Genomic DNA, 19,184 nt, shown 5'->3' with positions numbered 1-19,184 from the left:
GATTTCAGCCAGCTCTGCTTAGATCCAGGACATGGTTTTGTGGGGGTGCAATCACACGCCAGGTGAAGCATATGACAAAGCTTGCCATCAGGAGCACAGCACCCGTTTAGAGCCACTGGCTCAAAATGTCTACAACAGAGTGCATGAAAGACAGAACAAAAACTTGAAACCAAGAAATGTGCTGGTGGATGAAATAGCAGCTGAGATTGCCTGCACTTGTCTTCACAGGCTGTGACTTTAATTGCAGCGTAACACTGGAGAACATTAGTAACAATTTTAGAAAGCCTGGTATCGACTTCATTTATTTTGACAAAGCCTTTCTCTGCCCTCATCTTCGCTGACTACACATGTCAGAGGAAGGTCAAAAGAGCTTAATTTTCTTTTACGCTGTACAAAAAGGCACGGAGAACAGCCAGTAAATTTAGCTCTTTTCATTTTCACTATGACTTAAGAACAGAAGGAATTGATTATCATCACATTGACTCCAACATAACCTGGCTTCTTTTTATCAAGGTTGCTTAAATTAAAAGATAAAACCAGAGCTCCCTTTTGCCTGAGATTAAAAAGATGCATCAACTCAAAGACAGCATTTAGATTTCAAGGAAAAATAAATTGTGGTAACTCATCTGAGCTGAAGGCTTGAGTGCCTTTCCAGACACAGCTATTTCTAAACTACCAATACTGCAATACTCATGCACCAGAGAATGGAGACAGAGCCAGGTGCTAAATATACTAAGTACAAATTTATTGTGGACCTTATCAGTAACACTGAACTCCTCCTTTACTCAGTGGCACTGATCAAACATGTTAGTTTAATAGAAATGTAACTCTATTTCAAGAGGGCAAGTGCAAAGTGCTGGAGAAACAGTATTTTCTTATTTGGTAAGACAACATGCAGACAAGTAATGCTACCTGGCAAATTTACAGTGAAATGAGTGCTGCACCTCTCCTAGTTCTATGTAGCTAATCATGATCGTAATGTAATCAAATATTTTTATTTATAGCCACTCAATATATAAGTGTAAGAAAAATATACCTTAAAAAAAGAACATTTATATTCAGGAAGCTAGGAAAAAAAAAACATGACAAGAATCCTAAGTAATACTTCCCCTCCAACACGATAAAAGTCATTCACAGTTACTGCCTAAACTAAATGATGGATCCATGTGCTCTGCTTACCAAAACTGGTTTTCTTAATAGCGGATCTTCATAAAAGAAAGGTTATTTTCTTTTATTATATTTATAATATATAATTATTAACTTCTCCTGGCACAGAGATATCCTACATCAGGGATTCCTAAAATGTTGTTTATGGAGAACTAATTAAAGGGAGTGGCCGTGTAAAACAGCTCTAAGAACAGCAAGTCTCAGCCTGGTATTAACGGTACAGCCCCTTCACCACTAAGTGAAGTTCCCAGCAGTAATATTTTACACATGGTTGACGCAAAACAAATTGTTCCCAACACAGCAACTGGAACATCCCCCAAAGTCTACATATTTTTACCAACGAAGCTGGCAAATTCACTGCAGCAATGTTGGCAGCAGCTGTAAATTCAACGTGGCGATGGTCCGATGGATCTTCCTCTAGGAAACCTGGCATTTGTCGCAGGCTGTTGCATTGCTGGTACCACAACTGAACTGTTACACTTCCAACGTGTAATAAGAAACCCTTAACACCTCCACAACCCTCTCTGGAGATGGCTGGAATAGCTCCCCTTAGAGAAGGGATGGCAATGCCTCAGAGGGCAGGTTTCTGCTATTTTCCTTCTTCACAGCTCCAGCCCCCAGCGGGCTGGGAGCTCCCCCAAACTGGAGTCAGCCAGCGAGCCCTGGAAGCAGTCCCTCTCCCACAGAAAGCAAGGATGGCACCTGATTCTCGCTGCACAGCGCCTTCCAGTTTGTGGGTCTTGGCCCAAGGTTCAAACAGTCCATAGCAAATACTGGGGCATTTTCAATCCAAAAAGGCCATGAGTGATGACGTGAGGGTCAGAAAGACAAGGGAGATAAACCAACAGGGACCTCTGTGACTATCCGAGGCCTTGCACCTTGGACAGAAGCCTTCTGCAGTCTCATCCCCATGAAAAATGGACACAAATCACAGCCTCAGCAGAACCCAGCAGTTATCCCTTACCTGGACACATGCACACGGGAGGCCAGTCTTGTGGCACCTGCATGGGCCAGAGGGCAACGTGCCCTGTTCCCTCCCAACAGAGCTTCCTAGTGAGTACAAATACACACGTGCTCTGCCCATACGCAGGCTGCAAGCCTCCTCTTTAAGGAGACAGCAAGGAATCACGACCACCCAGCCACCCTTTGGTTGTAGCAGCAGCTGGAGGGGCACAGCTCTCAGCTCTCCCATCCTGAAGCCCTGCCTGCAGCAGCCAGCTGTCCCTAGAGGCAGGCAGGAGCTGCTGACACCTCCTGCTCTAGTGGCAGCTCTGAACACAGCATGCTCTGGTGTCCCACGGGAGGCCAGCAAAGCGCTGCCTCTCGTGCCCTGTCCTGCAGGAGGGATGTGATCAGAGCACGCACCAGACCCAGCCTGTAGGCCATCTGGCAAACCACGATGCTGCCTCTGATCAAGCGGAGGCTTTGAGCCAAGAATCAGTACCAACTGTTTTACTGGAAACATCTCCAAATATTTTTCCAGCTACTGTTGAAAACATACGCTCCAACAAGGCCGGACCAGCAAGCAGGACCAATGAAGATTTCTCTCTACTGTGGCATGCTGCGAGAAGATCCGGTGCTGAGAAAAACCACTGGGGTTGTGACAACAGCTCAGAAATTACTCAGTCAACTGCAAACAAGAAGTAGGAGCAAGTACTCAAAGCAGACAGTATCAGAATACCAGCACTACCTGATATTTACCTAATGACTCATACGGAGGAGGATCCATTCATTTAGGGGAACTGACCTAACAGTCAGAGAACAGGTAACAGAAGAGCTTATAAAACGACTGGGAGCTCAGCTCTTCCTGACCTCAGAGAACAAAGAAGCCTTGTAGCAAGAAACATATCCTTCTTTCACACACACTCACCCTTTTCTCACTGTGTTGCACAACCTTTATCCAGAGAGGAGAGGTGCACTTTTCATCAAGATGTAAAAGGAGAAGAAAGAGAGCAAAAGGAAGGTGGTGTTTCTGTTCATCTACATCAATACAAAAGTACAGACTACACCAGTAAAAATATTTCCAAATTGCACTCCCTAGTTTTCCAGATTTTCCAACAAAAGGATTCACAGATGACATTTTTTTTTAACCTTCCAACCACCCTTCACCCGCTCACAAACAGCATCAGTGTAACTACCAACTTCCACAACCACTCAAATGTCACAAGTAGTTTTTAGTTAGATATTCACATACAGTTACTTGTGCAGGATTCATAGACCAAATTTAAAAGATCCTTCCCTCCAAAAATAACTGAAGATTGTTATAAATATGCAGCCATTCACAGCCTCTTTACATATAATGAACGCATAATGTGGAAAAAAACTAGGGCACTCCAAGTTCAACAGTGTCTTAAATGTTTAGACTGCAAGCAGTACAAGAAAAAGAATTGTTGTTTTTCCATATAGATATAAAATACTCAACTTAAAACTCTTAGAAAGCGTCTTACTCTTCTGTAGCATTAGATTAGCTTCCACGTTATTAGGTAGAAAGCATGAAATATCAACAGCAAGATCCTACTTAAAGTCTTCCCGGAGTTCTCAGTATCTAACTACACGTTACAAAAGCTCAAAATCCAGTTGTCCTAGCTGAGAAACAAAAAAGAGATGCTCAAAAATAAAAACTGAAGTCAACTGAGCATTTTGGTAACACTTTTTCCCCAAACACAGCCATCAGGGACATCTATTGCTACACACTTACCATTAATGAAAACAAACCAGAAACAAAGCTTCTGACTGAGGAGCATGGGCCCAGGACTAAAGCTAGATCACTGTCACCCAGGGCTAACGCAGGACAAGGTTTTAGACCTTAGCAACACTTTTTGGTTTGGGGGTTTCAGTTTGTTATCCTTTCATGTAGAATCGTGCAGATTATACAGAGACCAAATAGTGCAAATGAACGTGCACAGTACTTCTCTCTCCAGCTACGAGAGACCAAACAGCACAAAGGAACATGCACAGTATCTCTCCAGCTACACGTCTTCTCCTTCTCCAGTAGGAAGGCCCCCTCCTACTGCATGGCCCTGCCTCTGTCAAGTACCACACTCACAAGAGAGGGTACTCTCAGCACTGCTCCATATACAAATATTTCAGAAACTCACATGGGTAACAGGACACAGAGCTTCAAATCTGCAAAAACACAGGAAAACTGAGTCCATTGTAGGCTGAACTTCTAGCAGGCTTTCTTCCCACAGTGTGCAGTATTCACACACGGGAGGCCTGTGACTCCAGCACTGGGCATTTTGAAACAATTTCCACGCAGACCGAATGACAGCTGGCAAACACCTAGATGCATTTTTCACCTTTCACACTGCAGTATTAGCTTTGAGTTAATCAGTTCTGGGCAGTTCATATTAAAAAGAGAGAAAATGTAATTATCAATAAGCTAACTAACAGAAAAGCAACTTTACTAGCCTAAGTAAATTAATCAAAATTGATACCACTAGGCAAGCAAACTTGGACTTACACAGGCTCACGGCTTCCTTGTATGTGTTTACATAAAGTGACAGTAAAGTCTAAATCAAGATGTTTTAAACCTCAACTGTTTGTGACTTCCCATTTTGATTTCTGTTATTAAAGAATTTTAAAACAATACTGCACGGTCACTGCCTACAGCCCTAGAGGGTATGAGTACAAAAATAACAAAAAGATACCACAAACTCTACAAAATAAAATGGATTTAATTTCATTGAAGCACTATGTTCTTTACTTTGGGGATATTAACTTATTGTCTGTGACAGCAGGCAGCCTTCTTCAGCTACTCTGAATGCTGATAACATCACTTGAGGTATGATTGGAACAGAACTTTAAAAAGCCTTACCTAATTTAATACATTCAGCAAACTGAAATTTGTCTTTCAAACTTAACTTCCTCATCCTGCAAGTAAAACACTTGTTCATCCTCCACCCTCCAAAAAATATCCATGCTCTTTCCCATGGTTTACCTCTTTCACTAAGCACTCCATTTCTTCAAGAGTTTCCAAATTAATGATAATTAATGGACAAGGCAGAAAATGCACCTGCTTCCTAGATATTTCTTCCAATGACAAAATAAGTCGCCTCACAAATATGCTTCCGTAGGCTGTGCCGTTCCTGTGCACACTAAGCTGAATCGAGGGCTGTCTTAACTCTGAGAAAACTGATGGTCAGGGCCCAAGACATTAAACAGTTCATCCGTCACAGACAAAACCTACTCACCTTCACGACATTCTAGCTCCCAGTAGAAAAGCGTGAAAAGGCTCATTTTGGAAGATGCAATGGTCCATCAGTTTTTGCAGTTAAATTTCTTTGCCGTTCCTCTCAGAAACTGGTATTCTGGAGATATAAAAAGAACCTCTGTTTAAAATACAGCTCTCTCACAGACAGCAATACTGTGTTACATAAACATTACGTTTTTCCTGCTTTTTACCTGGCACATACTGAAAGGTCACCTGAAACCAAACTGTTGGCTCCAGTTACTGAACAGCTATGCTGACAAATGGCAGTAAAGGCTCCAATCTTTACCTCTGCAACCCTCACGGTTTATGTATTTAATATCTATGTTAAAGTAGCAAACTGAGAATGTTGGGCTTATCTTGGAAATAGTAACGCTGGACTTTTCTGCTCAGTTTTACCAAGGTCTCATCAACAATAGATTAGCTTCCTTAACCTCATTAGGGACACTCAAGTACAACTGTGCTACACAATGAGGGCACTTTTTACCCTGTTTGGTGTTTTGAGGAGTTGGACAGATGTTTGAAAATAAAGCTGAAAAGACAAATCCAAAACATTTGGATTGTAAATGAGCAAATGCCACATTAGAAACAAATTCCTTAACAGGCCCCATTTTGCAGCCAAAACATTTAGATCTCCGGCAAGAATTAACCCAGGTAGATAAATGGTTCACTGTGAGATTAACCAAGGTCATGTTCTCTTACACTCAGCTTTTTAAGATTCCTCCCCCACAAAAGTTCCCCCATTAGGAAATTCATTGTTGAAGCACATCATCAGCACAGGCTAAAGCAAAGCATGCTATGGCCTGTGAAGTGCTGCCTGCCCAAGAAAAGGCCACGTCTTCTGAAAAAAATCTGCATTTGAGAGCCTCCTCGACTGTGTGACTGCTGCAGCTGGATGTTCAGAGATAACTGCCAACTCATTAAAATCCAACATTAAAAGTTTATTAAATATGCAAGCATTAATGGAATTGGACTAGCAGCTATTTAGGCAGATAAAAATTCAACACAGCATGTCCTGCAGTTCCTGTTATCAATATTCTGTAGCCTGCCCTTTTGCAAGCGTCCATGAAAAAGTCACAATGCTATTCAGGGCAGTGAAACCCTCCATCTGTTCTAGTTTACTCAGGTCACATTCTCAAGGTTCCCACCAGGCAGGAAGCCTAGGAAAACACAGCTACTTCCCAAGAACTACAGCTCAGCTGCCACACTCCACTGCTTGGGATGTGATCTTCCCAAGAGCTTTTCCCCCCTTGGCTGTATCTGCAGGGCAAGCCCCATACCTCTTTGCAGGCTTACAGGTACAGAGGCTTTGCCTACGTCCCAGACTCACAGTTCTTCTCACCTGGCTGCTGGAGTTTGAAAGAACTGCAAAAAGAGAAGGAGAGTGGAGTGTCAAGCAACATAGATTAAAGAATGTCAGCCTCTTCAAAGCAACTTTCCTCAGGTAACTGAGCGCACACAGCATGCTTGCAGAGCCCTGCTTGGAGCTACTCACTCGGAGAATCCAGAAAAAAGCATCAGAGTCCTCCATGCAAACCACAATCCTAGTACAGCTCAACAAAATGCAGTTTCATTCCTGGATGACTCTGCAAAATCCCAGTGCTTGGTAAGTATCTACAGCAAAAACCTGGAGGTGTGTTCGGAGTGATATCAGACTTGGAAGCGTTCTTCATTAATACTATCAGCATAATTTAAACTGGCCCGGGGGAAAAGAGGACAAGGAATATCTCTCATCACACAGAGCATAAACAAGCTCCTGAGAGTCTCTAATGCACCTCCAAGTGACTCTGGCAATAGCCTCGCTCTTTCAGTAGTGATTTCAAAGAGCATCTGGAAAAATTTTGTCCTCTAATTAAGCAAAAAAGTATTCTCTCAACATGCAATAGGTGTTGGGAAACAAGTGTATAGCATCTATGCCTTGGAGATGTGAGGTTTCCGAAAAAGACTGAAATGAAATATTACAAACAGGAAAGAGCATGACTTACTGGGAAAGAATAAGAAATGAGGAGTATGAAGTATTCTAAGCTCTGAAAGAGACAGTGAACTCATCGAACACAAAGGGAAGCCAGCCTTTTGGCCGGGCAGGCTTTCTACTAACATTTTTCTTTGTAACAATGACACTCTCTTACTGGAGAAAAAGTAGACCGTTTTAAGTGTCAAGAACGATCTGGCACTCAGTCTGTGCAATCCAATACATGAATCTGAAGTTTGAGCTGTCTGTTGGTCCTGTAACCATGTGGGCCTCCCAAAAAATAGGCAGAAGGGTCCAGGATCCCTTGGCCAGGAGGGAATCAACAAGAGCATCCGTCCATTATTTGAGGCACCACAACACATCACATCTTGCAGAACCCTGAGGAGCAGCCTGTTTGGGGTCAGACATACAGCCCCAGCCTATTTGGGGTCAGACATACAGTCCTCTTCAGTCAACTGGCTACCTGGTCATCTTACCGAGCTCCCAGACATAACTGTACTGAACAACTCCCATGCACAGGTTGCATTATTTCTCCCCAGCAGTTCTTGCCCCCAGGAATGAGCAAGGGATTATTGAACACAAAAAATCATCTCCTTGCTCACAGCTGACACCTTTGAACAATTTTCTGCCCCCTGGGCTGCAGGAGGAGTCTCTAAGCACAGAAGCACAACACATCAGTTAACCAGCAGCAGTATTTCCTCCCATTACAGACAGGCAATTACATCGAAACTACAGGGCACAGTACCTTGAGGAATGTAAATAAGCCATAAAAAAGTACTGTATTTATAAGTGAACCAGAAGGTCAAAGTACTCCTAGTCACCTATAAGCTGTGCTAACCACCACCTGGGAAGGCACGGGGAGAGAGGAGCGCTCCCAGCAGCAGTGACTAAAAGCCCTGTAAACATTTCTCATTCCCTGAGGGGAGTCATGGTGCCACTGAGCAACACCACGAACTTCAGCATTCAGGTTGTCAAGACAAACAGTCGGAAAACAAAGGATGTTAAGGAGAAGTCAGAAGTCAGTCTGCTACCTGCTGTGGCCCTTGGCCACCTGCATGAGAGCCCAACTCCTCCACCTCCTCCAACACTCAAGTGTCGGGCTGATGTGAAGCCAGCAGCAGTGCTAGAAACACAGCACCAGTGGGAAACTGCTCTTCCAGCAGCACCCAAGTGATACACAGGGACTGATAACTGAGGAAACTTCACCCCCCTCTAGCACTGACCCATCCTGACACACAGCAAAGGCCCAAACTGCAGTGGCTACAGCAGCAGGCACTGAATGAGACGGCGACCGTGCAGCCGCATGAGCACGCCAGCAGCAACCCGGAGCTGCAGGAGCCAGGGCATCAGCCTGTACCTGTGATTTGTCGGGCAAATCTGTTTCTCATCAACTTGCTGCTTGTGCTGGTACGTTCCCCTTGGCTTGACTCTGAAGCTGGGCATGCTGGCTACCTTCTCCACTAGGGAACTTCAAAAATCACACGCGCTCTCGCAGCGGAGTCTACATCTAAATACACCGTGAACAATGGGCTTTGCTCACAGTTCCCACCGCAGCAGTACGCTCACTCAGCAGATGAATGCAAGGACAAATGTAGGCCACACATGCAGGGAAAGATATCCAGACAACAAAGATACTATAGATGTCATTTTCAGAGTCAGGAAATGAACACTCACTAAAATAGCCTGCAAGTGCTGGGGTACAGCTCAGTATGAGCCAGATGGGCTAAAGGAAAAACAAGTTTCATCAGAAAGTTAAGAGTTTTTTCCCCACACACACTAAATTGCCTGATGAGTCATTAAAGAAAAATCTTTGTGATGTAACTATTCAGTTAGGCATGGGACTTATACAAAGAACACTCTCATAATCAGCTCTTGAAGTAATCCTCTGACCACCATCTGGAGGTCAGACTAAATCCTGATCTCGGTTTCGCTAAGCATCCACGCACCTTTGAAACCAAGATTTTAATATAAACACACCTGAGGTGAACCACATTGCTGCATTAAACTCCCAAAGCAGTAAAAGATGACAAACACTAAAAACCCGAGCGACCTCTCACTCCACAGGCTCTCTCAGACAGCTCTGTGATGCATGTTCCAGAACACGCACAGACTGAGCCAGGGGCGATTCAAGTCCATCACATCTAGGGAAACAGCTTCAAAACGAGTTAGTAAAAAGGCAGGGCTTACCAACCCAATCCTACATCTAAATCAAAACGTTTCTTCTGTTGAACCAAAACAACTGAAGCAAATGAAGTCCCAGTCCCCATGACAAACCCAACATCATTCCGATAGCATGGAAATCTTCCCAGAATTGGATTCTGACAGCGAACCAGACTTACCAAAAAAAAAAAAAAAAAAAACACCTTAAAATAACTTATTATCCCCCATGTAAATAATTCAAAAACATTTTACCACTAAGGCATGCAGAAATTCCTTTACCTAAAGCACCATGCATAACTAGTTATTTTTGGTATTGTTTGTTGTTTTGGGTGGGTTTTTTTTTGGTACCAACCTCTGACTAGCTGGAAGCTCCTATTCCCCACTAGCAAATAAAGTCTAAGACGCCTCCCACTTACAAAGCCTCTCAGCTAGAAAAATGAGTTCTCTATTATACAGCTTTCAGCGTCACATGCTGAGCTCCCCATAGCAAAGCACTCAAGAATGAAACATGCCACATCACCGAGGAACACATCTAATCTCATCAGTTCCAGAGGAATTCCTCCCTTTTCAAGGCAGTTTATCAACCAGATTTTAGACCTTTGCAAAAAAGCCTACAACAGCAAGAAGAGAGGCATGGAGCAGGCCCAAAATACTCAACTGCTTTTGCTTAGTTCCTATTTTAAAGGGAATCTTTACAAGAAAGAGAAATGTGTTGTGTTTGTTTTTTTTCTCCAAAAATGATAATGTTTGTAAAAGAAACAAAGAGTCTTCTGTGCTGGAAGGAATGGCCTCAGAAGCCCCAGGCCTCTGCACTCTCTACTGGCACACAGAATTTCCTCCAGCTAAAGGTATGTTTAAGTACAAACAAGAGCAAGACCAGAAAGGATCACCAGACGTGCCAGCAGCTAGGAGACCGCAGATTCCCGTCATTTCACTACCTACAGAGTGACAGAGAGGGGCTGTTGCCACCCCCTGCAGCAGAGCCCACCAGCACTCAACAAGAGCACACTGTGTGGTGGTTGATGCTTCCATAGCTAAAAAACACTAAAAAAATAATAATAATAATAATAATATTTTTTATATTTTCACTTCATACTTTTCTTGAAATGCCATTTTAATTAATGTTTATTTTCCGTGGAGACAGGAAAGACAGACATAAGGTGTTGAGACTCCGGGTTTATCATTACAAGCGTTACCAGGCTGAGCCCGCTGTGACCACTCGCTGTCTCTGTGCCCAGCGAGACCGGCTCCAGTCTAGACGGGGACAAGTTTTACCGTGCCATTATCTTTGCTGCTTTCCTTCTGGCTACAGTGCTGGTGTTTGGCAAGGGTTACGCAGGGCCAAAGTCCTATACAGCAGGTAAATATTTAACTTGGGCACTGTACCACAGGGACCCACCTGGAGTATGATACAGTAGCTTATTAAATCTTACACTATCTTTTCTCACCAAGAATAACAAATGGCGATTTATCTTCTTTATGAGAAGTTGTATGGACAAATTCTACACGAACAGTAGCTAAGATTCAGTTCTAATAAACTTAATAAATGACCTAAAAGAAAACATTCCCACAGAAGCATATTGCAATTTCTGAGCAATGTGATGTATACTCCAGAACAGGTTCACGAGAGGGGCAGAAGAAACAGTTCAGAAATCGTTTACAAATTAAGAAAAACTCAGCACTTTTTCAACCACTTTACCACTGCAATTCTGCTATTAAACTTTGTCACAAACTCTTATGTAAAGCTCTTCAGCTTTACAAGAAGTATATATTCTCCAATAATATTTGGATAAATCTATGGAAATCTGTGCTAGCACAGATTTCAGCTGATTTTTTAAGTGTAACCGATTTGGTTAGATCCCAGAATTATTCCTTGTATGCCTCTAAAGTAAACTACTGCTAATATTCTCACCTTTTGTGATATTTCCAGGCAAAGATCTTTCTCAAACCACTCATGAAACAAAGTTCAGATCAAAACACAGCAACTGAGACTAAAATTACCTGTTTACTACATTTCAATTGTTTATCCACCTGTTTTCTGTATCTAAGCACAGTTTACTTATTTTTTTGGCAAGTACTCCTATCTTTGCGTTTACCAAGAACTGCTTTTGTTCTCTGAAACTGAACACCTGTTTCAACCATGAGTCTAGTGCAGTTACTGGTGATAATTACTACAGGTAAATTTCTAAAATTATGCAATGCTACATTTCTAGCCCTGTATACTTAAGGTAACATGTACGACATCTTTTAAAAAAAAAAAAAAGTAACTTTGATGCCATCCTTAAAAAAAGTAACTTTTTTTTTTTTTTTTTTTTTTTTTAAGAAGTAGAAGCATTAGTTTGATTTAGTTTATTTCCTGAAAAAAGTCAGGCGTGAGGAGGCTGAGACTATCAGCCACATCGTGAAACAAGGAGGCAGACAGTACTGCAGAACTTTTACCTAAATGTCCTGACTAGGACCTGGAGGTGAACAGGGAACAAGATCTTCCAGTCTCAGAAGATAATAAAACAGAACCACTTGGCCAGCTCACCTGTCCAAGGAACCACAGCCTCAGGGTGCACTTCCACGAGCAGCTTAACTGATTTTGAGCCATGCCCCAGCCTCAGTGGGCGGGCCTGCCTCTCCCTTCTACAGGCACCAGCAGCAATACAGGCAGCCCGTCAGCTCGCTCACTTCGCTTTCTATCTGGTGCTAATTGCTGGCCAGATACGAACCCAGCCGGCCACACAACCCTTGATACCTGCTGCACACAAGAGGCAATGAAACTGGGTAGTTGGAGAGCAGGAAAGAGGTGCACAGGGCCACCTCCACATCACCTCCCACCCTTCCTGACAGTTCCCAGAAACACAAGCTTTCGCATCTCCCAGGCTGCTTGGAGCAGTCAGGTCAGGGTTCAAAAACACCTCAGAATGACTGCTGAAAGCATTTCTCTTTATTTTATTTTTTTTTGCTCTGCTTTGACAACACGATCAGTGTGCTAAGACCAGTCTACCTGTGAAGTCATGTAACCAGAGGACATGAGAAACGCAAATGAAGCCACAATGTGATCTTAGCAGATTCAAGCCGCAAAACTCCCATAAAAGGAGGATGACAGGTCCTGACCATTTACTCCCAAAACCTCATTTTCATTGCACAAGGCTTGCAAGTACACTGTTTGCTCCCATCTCCATCCCCCTCATAAAAACAGGCTGGAGGCAGCAGGCTGTGCCCGCGGGGAGGCCGGGGGCCACCTCCCCTCACGCCACTACCCCTGCTCTCCCTTCATCAGCTGAGGCCAGGCAAGGTGCCAGCTAAAGCCGCCCCTTTCGCTCTTCCAAACTTACCACGAAGCACCAAAATTACTGCCTGCACTTTTTTAACTGAGCACGGCACAAACCCACAGCAGCCCGCGCGGACTTATTTTGACCCGCCGATCGCCTGCGATACGTTTTGCTCCGACAGGGTCGCGACAGACGCCACAGCCTTAACTCGGAGACGATTCGCTCCGGATCCTGTGCGAAGAGCTGGCTGAGCGCTGCCTCCTTCCCGGGGACGGGGGAGACCATCCCCTGCCACACCTGCCTCGAGAGCTCCTTACCGGCACCTCGCTTCTCCGTGGGACTGAGAAACAGCTCCTGCCCCGGGGGGGGAAGCTCCCAGAGACGCCAAAATGCTGCTTTCACTGCGGGAGGGACAGCGGGGGACAAGCGGGGAGCGCTGCGAGACAACCGGGAGGGACCGGGGGGCACCGGGGCTCCGCGCCGTGCCGCCCCACGCCACCCCCGAGCGGGCAGCAGCGCCCAGCCCTATCCCCGCCGCCCTCACCCCGGCCACCCCCGTTACCTGGGCACGGTGTCCCGAAGCCGGCGGCTCGGCTCGGCTCTGCACGGCTCGGTACAGCACCGCCCCACCGGGCCGGGCCCCCGAGCACCGCCCCGCCGCTTCCGGGGCCGCGCCGCCGGCAGGGCGCAGCCGTGGGCCGGCAGCCGCCGACATCTTGGGGCCGCGCAGGGACCCCGGGAACGGCCGGGCCGGGGGCTGGGAGCAGCCCCTGTCCCCTTTTCCCTTCCCCCCGAGGCCTTCCCAGCATTTGTGACTGTTTATATTTCTTTGTGAGGGTTTACGGCAGATGCAGCACCAGGGAGGGGGCTACGGGAAATGTCACCCGAAGCTGGTGTTCCTCACGCTGATGGTTTTCGCAGGACCTGAGGTTTCCCCTGCTGTTGGAGACAGCTGGTGACGCCAGCCCAAAATGCCAAACTTTCGCACCAGTCCTCCCAAAATGTTAGGATGCAGCCTATGTAGCCAAAGTGGGTATTAAGATGTCAGTCTTGGACAGGTGCTTTTAACATTGTGATTCACCGCTGGACTTTACTGCAGTTTTGTTAGTGGTACATCCACAGTCATCCTGCAGCCTGGAACAGGGAGCAGAAACACTGATTGATTCCGTGTATCTTTTTATCATTGTTATTGACGATTTTATTGTCTTCTTGAAGAAACGTCCCTCTACAACTGCTTGTGTCGCTTTTATTTATAGTGTGTATATGAACATTTACATCGTATCTCAGCCTTCTGTATAAATCCCCTGGAGTTCCTCACATCTGATTCCCATTTGCTTATGTCTGATGTCTCATGGTGATACTAATACCTTACAACAATGCTTAAACCGTGTGTAGATTCTACAGGAACTGTAATCTTCAATAGTGCTTTTCTACAATGCTTCCACATCATAGTATTTCTGCTTGTTCATAAGGACAATGGCATTGCTTCAATGCTAGTGGACTAGGGTACCCCAAACTGATACTTTAATTAATAATGTTTTCTGAAAATGTTCTGAATTTTCATTCACACTTCAATTTTCTGCCAGTCAGTTTTATAGTGAGCTGTAGAAGGGAGTAAAATAAGAAGGAAAAGTAAGAAGGACCACTAATGTCTAATATACACTAATATACAGGCATGATAGCAAGCATCATTTGTTCATGGACTTCCGTTTTTTGAATGAAGTCCTGTATTGTTTTGGGTGATACTATTCCCTGTAAACTAGCCTGCGTAGTATAAACAAACAAAAAAGACAACTCTATCTGTGTGACAACACTAAGTGCTTATGTTTGCTCACCCAAAAAAAATCTGGAAAACGCTCCCCGTGTGTATTTCTCTGCCGGTGGAAGCCGCAGTAATCAAGTCAATCAGACTGCATCGCGCTCGCTAAGCAAGCAGGTACCATCTCTGAAGGCCGCTGTGCTGTCGCTGTTTTGTCCCAAGTAACTCCAAGAGGAAGGTGTCTGCCGGCACAAGCAATACCGCGGCTTGCCAGAAGGTGTTGCTTTGAAACCATGCAATTATCCGAGCTTAAATATGAAAGGAAATAGGTTTGGACGATTGCACACAACTGACAGATGAGTTCTCACTGCCAGAACAACGTGAGATCCTTAATTTTGAATTATCTTAAAAGCGATCATTTCAATCTTAAAATGGCTTGTTTGTGCAGAACAATAGAGAGGGAAATAAATGCTGAACAGGGCACTGACTTGATGGAAAACATCGTGGTTTTGCACATTGCTAACAAATATGTTACAGCAGCTTTGTGTGTGCAAAAGTGTCAATGGCTTTTGCTTTGCATGCTTTGCTGTTTATGTATATAAAAAAAAAAAAAAAAAAAAAAAGACAGACCTGGGGATTTTTAGAGGGGTAGCTTGTGATTTCAAGAAGACAAAGTACAGAGCAAAGCCTCCGTATGACAGCTAGCTGTCCTGCCCTGAACACTGTCTCACTGCGCTCTCCACACACATCTCAACAGAAAGGAGCTGCTTGTTTTGAGGGGCACGCAGCAGTGGTGACTTACCGGAGGTACAACTGTGCTGCACCTACAGGCCTGGTTTTAAGCACCTATTAACAGTGATAAATACTGCATTTATAATTAAGCCTAGCCTTGGTCTGGGAGACAGAACAGGAGGTGAAGTTTTCAAGGCATTTAAAACCTTTTACACTAAAGGAAAAAAAGCCTAAGAAGATGCCCAGAAGGGAGGAGAAGTTTTTAAATATGCCTATCACATGAAGTGGCTCATTGCTAAAACAACCTCCTACAACTGAACAGCCTTCTACAGCTGAGGTTCTGCAGTGGAAATCTGAAGTTTAGGATAGGGTGATATTTTACAGCCCACAGTATGTCTTGGAGCACATCTTGTGTAGATGTAGTTGCTGCGCTTACTCCAGCTGCGCCTTTCAAAGTTACATCTGCCAGCCCTGAGGCCGTGAACTCCAGCTCACTGTTTTGGGAAACAGTTTAGAAAAGGACCTTACAGTTAGCAGAGGAGGTCACATCAGGGTGGGCATAACCAAAGAAGCCTTTGAAAACTATTTGATGACCAGATGTTTACCAATATTGTTTTTACCATAGATAAAGAAAGGTGGTAGCCTGGAGCAGAGGACAGTGTACCAGACAAAAGATCAGAGGTGAGTAGATCAGCAGCTGTTTTTTACAGAAAATAATCTACCCAAATAATCTAGTCCCCCAATAATCTTAGCTGTAAGAAGAAAAGCAGAAAACAGTTGTTGAATTCAGCAGGCCCTCTTACCACTTCAACAACAGAGGGTAATTTAAACCCATTGTTTAGACCAGTTGCTGTCAAGATCAAGTAAGTTTTCAGAGCTCCCTTCCCATCAGTGCAGCCATGGGTTTTACCACAAAACTCAGCTTGGATTGTGCAATGCAGCTAGCTGGATCTCCCATATTCCTCAGTAGTTTCATCAGAAGTCCACTGCTCCTGCAGCTGATACAACATCACTGCAGTCCCTCCTTTTCAAATGCATTTGGGGCCAGAGATGGACATGTTTTTTTCAACTGGTCTAATAATCATTTTTCAGGATTTTTTTTTCCATGTGAATAAGTTTATAGCAAATCAAGCTGCATCTTCTGAAGTACCATGGATTAACAGTAAACTGGAATAAAAATTAACCTGAGCCTCCTGTAAAGCATTTCTTTATATCGTTCAGCACTTTCTGAGCAAGGCTGATGATCCCAGGAGGTTGTAGGAGACTTGCCAGACTCGTGGTGCTCCAACTCAAGAAGAAGCAGAGTTCTTTTTCTTTACCACAGCACATGCTGGGGGGTGGCAGACAGAACACAACATCCATATTCATTGAAATCTGTCCTTCGGTGAATATTCCTCATTTCCATTTCTCGTAATGGAGTCTCTAAGGAATTGTTATTCCCCTTTTGAAAAGCTTTTCACTTCTCCAGAACTGCAGTGGGCACGTGGTGTATCGTGTGAGATACACCTCTACTATGTAGGCAAAAGACCAGTAAACAAAGGGCTGACAAAACACAACAATGCTCACAGGAACATCCGCCACTATCTCCCTGCCTTCTTGTTCTGTTGAGAGCAAACCTTCAGTTACTCGGTCTTTTTTTGCACAAGATTAAGCCTTCACATAATCATAGTTTACTTCTGAAATGGCATCAGCTGTTGCAGAGGCAGACAAGACCAGGACTGTCTTTAGCAGAACATGAACATGAGCTATTTTTGAGATTCCAGTTTAGCTGTATTTTAGGTACGTTTTCTTTTGGCAGGCTAAGAAAGCTGTTACCACATCTCATGGCTTTATAGCCAACAGCTGTTTTTCATCAAGGTACAAACTGCCAGGCGGTCTGGAGGGAAGAGCACTGCTCCACGTGAAAGAGCCTTAGAAGCTCTATCTGTACAAGCTCTTGGTGAATTTCTCAAGAGCTTGCAGAAAGAAACTTGATTGTCTTGATTACATTTTGTCAATGTTAACTGCACCAACTGGCTCTGCAGCCTCTTCCCACAGCTGTCTGTGCTCAAGATCAGATCAGATACCGCAGGGCTGCATTGCCTTGGATCAGACTGCTGTGAAAACAGCTAAGGGGTGGGGGGAAAGCAACAAACAAACAAAAAAATACAAACACCAAGAAGCTTAATCTGGGGCCTGCCCATGCACCCTTCTTTCTCTTCTGGTTTGAAATTGCATTTTGAGGTTTGCATTTAAGCTCAGGCCCTTGCACAACTCGGCACAGAACACATTAAGTATTTGACAGAAAGCTCTGAAAACTTTAATTCTCTCTACCATATAAACTTAAATAAACTTTGTCTTCTTGTTACCAAACTCTGTCTTTAAAAGAAATAAAAGACAAACAGAAAGCTTAAAACAACAAACCTTAAACATTTACTGGAACCTTTCTATGAATTTGTAAAGTCACAGAGCCTTCTGTTCCTGAAAACTGTTTTCTTCCATGTTTATTCATGCTCAGAAGGGTCCTGCTTTGTTACAACTATGCTGGTTACATTATTAAAGGACAAGAAAAATAGACCTGTAAATTATAAACAGAAAGTACAACTAATCAGAGTGATCTTTGATTTTGTTCTGGTTAATAAAAAAAACAGTAGATCAGTTAGCTCCTACAACTGCACAGCACAGGTTACGGCATTTTTGTAAACTCCCAGAATACACTGTTTTACAAGCAAATTGCAGAGCATTATTCCTGATTTTGTTTTCTATCTTGCTTAACAAATGAACAAAGAGTTGTAGTGATCTGCCACATAGAACAAGAAAGGCAGCAGTTGCTGTGAAAGAAGACCGTATATTCATACAGAACCTTCCAGACACATAAATCACGTTCTATAATTACCTATACCTGTTCCACACCAGTGGAAGGAGCTGCAGCCCTTCTGCCCAGTGGTTGACTTCTAAAGGTTAAAAAGTGAAAAAAAAGAAAGACTATAGAGATATAAAAACATTTCAATAAAACTTTCCACAGCAAGCTAATTAAGATAAACTCCACCCCATTCTGCGACCCACAGTGTAAGGTGGGCCACGTTGGATGCCCATACCTGGGAGCAGTGCGTGGCTGGTGCATTTTCCTGGGGGAGCTGCTGTGTGATTCAGCTGGGTCCAGGGGCAGCTCTGACCTCTCTGAGCCAGCGCTGCATGTGGGTGCTCCCGCAGCATCCCTGTCACATTTTCTGGATGCATTCTCCATCACCTGCACCAGGGATGGCTGTAGGATAGGACGACCAAACCAATAAACCCATGTAAAATCCAACAGGTCCTTACAAAAAGTCAACAGTTCTTCAAGGTCCAGGAAATTTCCCTCTGAAGAACCCTTTCTTTCCTTTAAATTACCTTTCGGTACAACGGATACAGGTATGATATTAGAAACAACTTTATTTTTTCCTACCTTATTTTAGTAAGCTATTTCCTGCCTTATTTTAGTAAGCTGATATTTTTCTGGAAGGGATTTTATAACAACACTTACCACATCTCCAATTCATTAGCTTTTCTGTATATATATCTATATATATATATTTTAAATCACAGAATCATTTAGGTTGGAAAAGACCTGTAAGATCATGTAGCCCAACCTTTACCCTCACACACGGCCTGAGCACCCAGCAGCCCTTTTCTATTTATCCACAGGGCACACCTGGGGTGCTGCAGAGCGATGACAACGTTCAGCGAGCTCTCCAAATGCCGGCTAACACAAGCGTTAATAAAAGTTTCTGGCTTGTTTCAGCATCAGTTGAAATCAGCCCTTCCAGACCGAGCCTCACCGTGCTTTAGTGAGCCGAAAACGGCTTTTTTCTGACGGCTGCCCCCCAGCTTAGGCTCTGGGGATTTACCCGCAGGTACATCGCCCGGCGGCAGCCCGGCCAGGGGGCAGAGCCCGGCCGGTCCCGG

At 44.1% G+C, this 19,184-nt stretch overlaps 1 protein-coding gene across 8 annotated transcripts in view; it reads right to left on the bottom strand.

The window, feature by feature from the left end:
* The window catches only part of MAP3K13 (mitogen-activated protein kinase kinase kinase 13), a 72,364-nt gene extending 58,988 nt beyond the window's left edge, over positions 1 to 13,376 (bottom strand). For 4 of the 8 annotated variants that reach the window (XM_082767102.1, XM_082767101.1, XM_082767103.1 and 1 more), the window contains exons 1-3: positions 13,332 to 13,376; positions 6,658 to 6,742; positions 5,361 to 5,477 (exon numbers count right to left, since the gene is read on the bottom strand). The gene's annotated coding sequence lies outside the window, so the exon portion shown is untranslated. Of the gene's footprint in view, positions 1 to 5,360; positions 5,478 to 6,657; positions 6,743 to 13,086; positions 13,288 to 13,331 lie in introns of those variants that run through there. The other 4 variants (XM_082767104.1, XM_082767106.1, XM_082767105.1 and 1 more) reach the window with 4 other exon arrangements.
* Between the last annotated feature and the right edge of the window lie 5,808 nt (positions 13,377 to 19,184).

The sequence above is a fragment of the Aythya marila genome (genome assembly GCF_965140915.1).
Source record: "Aythya marila genome assembly, chromosome: 9".
Taxonomy (NCBI): Eukaryota; Metazoa; Chordata; class Aves; order Anseriformes; family Anatidae; genus Aythya; species Aythya marila.
The sequence above is the reverse complement of the archived record's forward strand: the minus strand, read 5'-3'. Positions and strand labels throughout refer to the sequence as shown.